The sequence below is a fragment of the Amphibalanus amphitrite genome, unplaced genomic scaffold (assembly GCF_019059575.1).
Source record: "Amphibalanus amphitrite isolate SeventyFive unplaced genomic scaffold, NRLGWU_Aamphi_draft 000293F_arrow, whole genome shotgun sequence".
Lineage (NCBI taxonomy): Eukaryota > Metazoa > Arthropoda > Thecostraca > Balanomorpha > Balanidae > Amphibalanus > Amphibalanus amphitrite.
This window is the reverse complement of record NW_024881788.1, coordinates 423,336-430,785: the sequence shown is the minus strand read 5'-3', so window position 1 is coordinate 430,785 and position 7,450 is coordinate 423,336. Positions and strand designations below refer to the sequence as shown.

Genomic DNA, 7,450 nt, shown 5'->3' with positions numbered 1-7,450 from the left:
GCCTTGCACGTGCGAAATTGCGAGGGGGTACCTCCAACTGACTTGTGCACGGCACCCTACTAACTGGTCTCTAGCGATGTGCCAAATTTGGGCACAATCGGCCCAGCCGTTCTCGAGATCTGGAAGCGGCACCCTGCACGTGCGCACGTGCAAAATGGGTCCCAACTGACTTGTGCACGGCACCCTACTAACCGGTCCCTAACCGTGTACCAAATTTGAGCGCAATCGGTCCAGCCGTTCCCGAGATCTGGAAACGACCCCTGCACGTGCGCACGTGCAGCAGCACCCCAACTCTGGCACATGTATATGCAGTGCCTAGTGGGTGCCTACCTACATGCCAACTTTCAGCGCAATCGGCCAAGTAGTTACCGAGATATTGCAACAATTACAAAACTGACACCTCTTCGTTTTGCACGTGGCACGTGCATAAGGGGTCACCCACATGCATCGGGAATAGTCCAATACTTGGTAGAAGGAATGAAGCTACCCTACAAAAATTACCGCGTGTAAATCGGTCAAGTGGTTGCTGAGATATAAGCCTCGCAAAAGCGTGACCACGGCCGGCCGGCCGGCCGGCCGCTCATACTCAGAAATTTCCGTTAATCTAAAGGCCACCGCACACTATCCATTCGGCCGGTTCATTCGGTCGTTACAGCGGCGATTTTCTCGCGCAAGTGTCTATATCGGCCGAATGGCCGAATCGCTTAGAGCAGAAATATCGTCGTTGAAATATCGCCTAAACTGTTGTAACCGAATTCCAAGAGCGCAAGTAATGAATGCTTTATAATGAATATTGGAAAAGACCAAATAGAATCCAGCTTCATATATTTAGTGCATCGTTCAAAAAAGAAACAAAATTATAGGTTAATTGCAGTTTGAGTAGGTAGCTTGCTTGATAATGAAAACAAATTGGCTGTTAAAAACAAACATTGAGCAAAGTACACCGACTATTGAGGTCTAAATGGTCTGAGCATATCGCAAGCGATTAACCAAACTTAGCAACATTAATGTGCATTGTATTGATGCTCTGGGACCAAAAGATTTAGTTATCTGCATGCTGAGCCACCAAACAACCCGTACACACTTCAACTAGCCATCGCGATACTGTACTTCAAGCTGGCACTCCAGAGGGTGCAGGAGAGACGCAGACCCTTGGTCCGGCGCATGGGGTCAGCGACGTGCTGCAGCGCCGAGACGAGCTGGGCGAGCACGCCAACCGAGAGCAGGAGCTTCGGCTCAACGACCCCCAGCGACACAGGTTCAGTATTTCCGACTGAGCTAGGGAGCCTTCAGCCTCCTACTAGCACAGATCGAGGGCCAGATCACCCGCTCGACCACCACCTTCCTCCAGCCGGTGAGCGCACCGCTGCGGCTGGCGATTACACTCCACTATCTCGCGTCGGGGGCTGAATTTTCCGCTCTGGCGCCGAGCTACCGGCTCGCGGAGTCGACCACGCGCGCGTTGGTGTACATCTGTTGCGCGATCGTGAACGTCCGCGGTGCAGTGTACCTGCCGGAGCCGACGGAGGAGACGTCGCGCGCCAGTGAGCGGAAGTTCCGGGAGCGATGGCTTTTTTCTAGCCGCTTTTACACACTGACCGAAAGCCAGGTCGGCATCATTCAACGGTTTAGCCACCTGTTGTACACTTTGAAGTGCTGCGAGCGTTTCGACTGGGCACGGCTGCTCCTTGCGGACACTGGTGATGCCGGCACCGACCGCTCCAGAGACGGGGCTGGCCCGAGCGCCGGCCTTGGAGCTGGTGCTGCTTGCCGGGGCGCCGGCCCCGGGGACAGAGCTGGTGCGCCGGCCGTTTGCGGTTCAGCTGGTGCCTCATCGTCCAGGAAGACTCGTGTTTCATGAAACTGGCTTGTTGTGTACCGCTTGAATGAGATCCACTTCTCCGACCCAACTGAAAACATAGGGACTTTGTTAATTTTGAACGCCACCTGTTGTGCTGCTGGGCCCACGACCCGCGTCATCGTTTTAGCCCGAGTCATCCATTCTCTTGGGTCCAGCCCACCTCGAGTGAGGCCACTGCAATGGCGTGTTTATAGGTATATTGGTAATGACACTCGGTGCACCCTCCACACCGGCTGAGCTGACAGTAGATGTCGCCTCTGCTGCCTGCTGGGAGACGCGCGCGCCATCTAAAGGCGGGTTGGTGGAACAGCTATCAAAGGTCCGCTCATCACACTGAAATGTGTACAACTGTACACAAAGGTGGATCTGCACTGGTTGGAGTGGACACATCTACCTGGGTCATTGACCCGGCAGAGAAGAAAACTATCACTATTGTGAAAGATCTCTGGGGAATAAATGTTACACAAAACAGTATTGAATGGTGAATAGCTACTACAGAAAGGACAGGTGGCTATTTTTATATTTGTTCAGTGCCATTACATTTTATTTAACATAAAATGAGCTCCTGTACAGAGCAGACAAAAACACACAAAAAACACATTCAGCATGCTGATCTCCCAACTCTTTCAATGCAAATATTGCATGCAAGTGTTTGTGTGCATCCCATAAAGCCTCCAGACTTTTCTTTCATGGCCCTACGTTTGACACAACCAACATCTTGATCTGGCAGAAACACAGAAAAAGGAAAAAATACTCTGAAAAATGGAATTTCTATTATACTTTGACAACTCAGATTTTGAATTATGGCACTTCTTGTACCATAAGAAAGAGTTGTGCTCAACACTTTCACCAACCATGCAATGAAGTACCTAGTACCTACATATCTAATATGTGACACATTAGTGCGACGGTAGCCTGTTGGAGGCAATGTGAATGAAATGATAAATGAAAACCCAGATTGCATGGTAAGAACATTATATAAGAACATTACAGGTACTTTCAATGACTTTGACTTGCAAGGTTTGAATTTTGATTAAATAATTTAAAGGTAGTGTGCCAGCTTTCTTGGACCGTATGGAGTTAATGGCCCAGATAAGGAGAACCGGATTTTTAGAACTTATCCATACCTTCAAAACTCATGGAAACGTCTTAAATTCTTCAAATTTTGAGTACCCCAGTGCGAAATTCGCCCCGACGGGTTGTCGGTCGTACCCCAACCACATTTCACACCACTATGAACAATAAATGCACACACTGAAATCGCTATTACCGATATGCTCATCCAATCAAGTTTCGATAAACCCGTTCATCATCATCTCCTGCGGTTTCGAACACGCCTGTTAGGTGGCTTCTGATGCTCGTCGAGGTCGGAATTTCCAAATACGCGTGGTGCGTCGGGCCGCGCGCTCTGACTTCGGCCAAGAAAAATGCGTCAGCTGATCATTGTCATTTCTGCCACTTGCGTGTGGTGAAATGGGGTCATAACTTATAAGACGGCTTTTTCATATCAATTATTTTAAATAAAATCATATTTCAAACCATAAATAATGTTCGACAGCCAAATAAAAGAAACAATACCAATACGGGCTTACAGTTTAAGGCTCGACATTGTGTTGTCTACGATTAGACAGCTGATAACTCATTCCCGTACGTCGTATGGTCGTAACACTATAATGACCTTTGCTTATTGTCACAAGTGCGCCGCATTCGCGATTGTTGCCCGACCATTGACCTCTATTCCGACGCCTGTTTGCAGGTGAGCCCACTACAGTTGTTATACATATGTAAAAACCGAAAAACTTTTAGGCGAAAAAGGCACTATTCCAGGCCCAGTTTTGATTTTTTTGCGATATTAGGTAAAAACAGAAGCTTCTTATCCTAGGAAAAATAAAATGGGAAATCTTTCAAAGGTGGCACACTACCTTTAAGAATAGCTCCTTGAAACTTAGAACAATTGTGTCCAGCATTTCAAGTTAACTGGCAAAGCAGAAAATATTTGCTTATATGGATAATAAATGGCCATTTTCCAAGAATACCTACTGTGGCATTGAGTAGTAGACAAATTTATGCCCACTGAGTACTAACTATGTATAATCATGGCAAATGGAGAAAATGGGGAAATGGAAATTGAAATTGAAATGAATAGTGGAGCAGAGATGGTTGAAAGTTGAAACCAATATTTAAACAACATTTCAATCTGAATCACATATGCAATTGACAAAATACACAACAGAGATATTCATTCGAATGCTTACTTCATTTCCATCGCAAACAACTCCACACCACACGAGCCCCTCACATCGAAAATGATTGGAATGTAAACAACACTTGTCAAGGTTGTATGAAAACAATATGGCGGCTGTTGATTTTCGGCCGCTAAATGACTGCTTCGGCGAGAAAAGTTCAACCGGTCGAACTTTTTTTCGGTCGTCGCGTGAAGATCGCTTGGGCCGAATGCCTGAATAATATGGGCCGAATGCACCGTCGTTGGTTCGTTGTTTCGGCCGATATAAAGACTCGCGCGAGAAAATCGCTGCTGTAACGGCCGAATGAACCGGCCGAATGGCTAGTGTGCGGTGGCCTTAAGGAAAGACTACGCTCGCTTCGCTCGCTCCGTAACAAAAACGGTTACAGCAGACAGACGGCAGCCTATTTTCATATTTCGAAGTTCATCTCGCGGTATTTGTTTACATAAGACTTCAATGGAAAAAAACATCCTTGGTTATGCTAAGATGTTTCCGATGTACCGTACACACATATATAAAACGAGCGATAAAAAGAAAACGAGACAAAATCAGGACATATAACTCATCATAACACTTTTTGAATATTCGATACGATCGATGACTCGAATACACACGCTGCATACACTATCTTACACACTTACATGATAGGCCAAGACACAAGACGTTCGTTCAGGGAGGGCTCCAAATCTCTGATAGTGATGGACTCTGATATCTTTCTGTCTGGGTAGTCCAGAGCCTGGTGCAGTATCTCCACCGTAAGTGGTAGATCCGCCCCTCTGTCTAGTGACAGCTGACCGTGAGCCACTCTAAAGTGGTCTCCGAGGGGGGTGTCGGGAGTCGCACTCAGCATGTTCCACACATGCTCGTTAAAACGCAGTCTGACAGGACGTTTGCTCTCTCCCACATACACAGCCGGCTGTTCCTTGCAGAGAGTACACGTGATCCTGTAAACCACATTTTTGGTCGTGCATCTCCCTGCTAAGCCACACTTACAGCAGTAGCACCCGCGACTGGCACCCGGACAGAGAGGAGGTGAGAAGGCTGACCTGACTAGCGCGTTTTTCAGTTTGTTTTTGTTTCGCCAAGCAAGTCGGATGTTCATTCCCGACCTGCGCACCACACCTTTCACCCGGCTCAATAATTTCTCGTCCACATATGGTAGAGTCAAGAAGCCATCTACATCCTCTTTTGTAGAACCCCGTTTGGCGCCCGCAGCTTTCGCTTCCCTTAGAGTTCTCCTAAGCACGTTTTCAGGGTACCCGTTGCTAGGACCCGTTTCAGGTACCAGGAGCTCCACCCGACACCCAGCGAGCACCGTCAGCTTCTGCAGGTGCCCAGGGGTCAGCGACAACCGGTACGCATCGGTCACAAAATGACGAACCAAACTTGACCTTCCGTTTTCCCGACTTGGACAAACGGATTCCTCCCCCGACAAATAATCAGGCAGAGAGAAACATGAAACAGCTTAAAGATGATTTACTCCGTACCTATAAGCACCACAAAACAGATCATGTCAATGTTACCCAGGATGAGACGTCGGCTTTGAAAACGCTAAAAAAGATGATGCCATTATCTTTAAACCTAGCGACAAATGTAAGGGTTTTGTGATACTTGACAAAACTGATTATGTTGAGAAAGCTAACAACATTTTAGGAGATCGATCCAACTACGAACAACTGAAAAGAAATCCAGTTCCCAGGGTAGAGGCCTTGACTAAACGTACCCTAAAGCAGGTTACCAGTAACAAGCTTGATGACAATGTCATTCATGACCTAACACCAAACCATAGCCGTATCCCCTTGTTTTACGGGCTTCCCAAAGATCATAAACCGGGGGTCCCTCTTCGTCCCGTGATTTCAGCTTGTGGAGGCCCAACAGAGAAAACATCTTGTCTCATTGAACGTGTTTTGAGCCAATTGCTGAGATATGTGCCTACTCATCTACGGGACACCAAACACTTTTTGGACCATCTCGCTGACTACCAGCGACAACACACGATGCCAAGTGACATCATATTTTTCAGCATAGACATAGTAAACCTGTATGGTTCCTGTTGTGGCCATTATAACTGTGATTTGCCAGTAATTGAATCAGCAAAATTCATGCTTAAAATCTTCCTTTGTATTCAGCTGACTCATCGTTCAGCGGCTCATCAACCAGTTCTCTTGACATATAGTCAGCCAATCGGTTACTGTGAAAGTAACATGCAATTACTAAATCTGATATATGCACGGACATGTTTGGGTGGGGAAAAGCATCTATCAGATCCAATGCCTGACCTTCACAAAACACATAGAAAGCTTCTACATGACTGCTAGTCTGAGAGTGACATTTCATGACATACGAGGGTAACTAAACATGACATCAGTGCAATACAGTCACTCACCAAATCTTGCCCGTCAATTTGGCCACAAAAATATCGACAAAAAAGGACCCAGCTCGGTCTCTCAAAACTGCGCCACGCCCTGTCGATCAGCTGTCGCCCAGCTGATCCAGCTGACCTAGTGGTGGCGGCCTTTTCGTGACACATCAGCACGCAACATCAAATACAAACAAGCAAAGTTAAATCGCATTTGCATCCAATTCGAAAAACTCGTAGAGCAATTGGCTAGAGCAAATAGTTGGTTGAAGATGATACAAAAACGGTAAGGAAAATGGGATAAGACCGAGGGAGATTCAGCTCTAACGCATAACTGAGGTAAGGCGTACTTCTGTTTTGTAGACTTCTCCATAGATGGCGCAGGTGACGAGCGCCTGAAGCTAGGCTGTCCCGCAATAACCGAACTTGTATCGCCGTCAACAGATGGCGGTAGTAGTCCACGCCCGACGCAATACTGTGTGCAGGGGTTCAGCTCTAACACCCGCCCCCTTTTGATGTCAAACTGACATCAAAATCAATCTTGACCTTGACTCCAACCTCTTCTGGACGTCAAGATCTTCCTTACAGGCTACAGCTATCATGTCTTCATGATCTTTACTATTTCTAACTTCTTATACATAGCATGGTTGATGGTTGAGGCATGTGACCTGGAGCTCTCTTTCTTCAAGTACACTCATCACTTCAGGTTTCTATTCTAGTCTTACAAACTACTCCTCTTGGGCGATTCACTTCTTCACCCTACGCTGTAACAATCTTCACCACCTTGGTGATTGGCCGAATGTAGTTTGTGCCGCGGACACGCACACGCACTGTGCGAACTCGGCCATCAGCGCCAAGAAACGCCTCCTCTACGAGACCCAGGGGCCACACTCCTGGTGGCACAGTGTGGTCAACCATTAGAACCACATCTCCAGTCTTCACGTTGGTTCTGCTTCTGGTGGTTGGTCCCGTTCTTTCTTGAAG

The 7,450-nt window shown here is 47.1% G+C and overlaps 1 long non-coding RNA gene across 1 annotated transcript; it reads right to left on the bottom strand.

The window, feature by feature from the left end:
- Positions 1 to 811: 811 nt before the first annotated feature.
- Positions 812 to 4,268, bottom strand: LOC122387627. Its single transcript, XR_006257638.1, has 2 exons — positions 4,117 to 4,268; positions 812 to 1,910 (listed from the first exon to the last, which is right to left on the bottom strand). It is a non-coding gene; the product is annotated as an uncharacterized LOC122387627 (long non-coding RNA).
- Positions 4,269 to 7,450: the final 3,182 nt, after the last annotated feature.